This window comes from Rutidosis leptorrhynchoides, chromosome 5 (genome assembly GCF_046630445.1).
Source record: "Rutidosis leptorrhynchoides isolate AG116_Rl617_1_P2 chromosome 5, CSIRO_AGI_Rlap_v1, whole genome shotgun sequence".
Taxonomy (NCBI): domain Eukaryota; kingdom Viridiplantae; phylum Streptophyta; class Magnoliopsida; order Asterales; family Asteraceae; genus Rutidosis; species Rutidosis leptorrhynchoides.
The window spans coordinates 66,391,630-66,392,815 of record NC_092337.1 but is presented as its reverse complement, the minus strand read 5'-3'; positions in this window follow the sequence as shown (position 1 = coordinate 66,392,815).

Genomic DNA, 1,186 nt, shown 5'->3' with positions numbered 1-1,186 from the left:
GGACTGCAAGTGGTTGTGATACTATTTGGGTAATAGTTGATCGTCTCACCAAATCAGCACACTTCCTACCAATAAGAGAAGATGACAAGATGGAGAAGTTAGCACGACTGTATTTGAAGGAAGTCGTCTCCAGACATGGAATACCAATCTCTATTATCTCTGATAGGGATGGCAGATTTATTTCAAGATTCTGGCAGACATTACAGCAAGCATTAGGAACTCGTCTAGACATGAGTACTGCCTATCATCCACAAACTGATGGGCAGAGCGAAAGGACGATACAAACGCTTGAAGACATGCTACGAGCATGTGTTATTGATTTCGGAAACAGTTGGGATCGACATCTACCGTTAGCAGAATTTTCCTACAACAACAGCTACCATTCAAGCATTGAGATGGCGCCGTTTGAAGCACTTTATGGTAGAAAGTGCAGGTCTCCGATTTGTTGGAGTGAGGTGGGGGATAGACAGATTACGGGTCCGGAGATTATACAAGAAACTACCGAGAAGATCATCCAAATTCAACAACGGTTGAAAACCGCCCAAAGTCGACAAAAGAGCTACGCTGACATTAAAAGAAAAGATATAGAATTTGAAATTGGAGAGATGGTCATGCTTAAAGTTTCACCTTGGAAAGGCGTTGTTCGATTTGGTAAACGAGGGAAATTAAATCCAAGGTATATTGGACCATTCAAGATTATTGATCGTGTCGGACCAGTAGCTTACCGACTTGAGTTACCTCAACTACTCGCGGCTGTACATAACACTTTCCACGTCTCGAATTTGAAGAAATGTTTTGCTAAAGAAGATCTCACTATTCCGTTAGATGAAATCCAAATCAACGAAAAACTCCAATTCATCGAAGAACCAGTCGAAATAATGGATCGTGAGGTTAAAAGACTTAAGCAAAACAAGATACCAATTGTTAAGGTTCGATGGAATGCTCGTAGAGGACCCGAGTTCACCTGGGAGCGTGAAGATCAGATGAAGAAGAAATACCCGCATCTATTTCCAGAAGATTCGTCAACACCTTCAACAGCTTAAAATTTCGGGACGAAATTTATTTAACGGGTAGGTACTGTAGTGACCCGAACTTTTCCATGTTTATATATATTAATTGAGATTGATGTTTACATGATTAAATGTTTCCAACATGTTAAGCAATCAAACTTGTTAAGACTTGATTA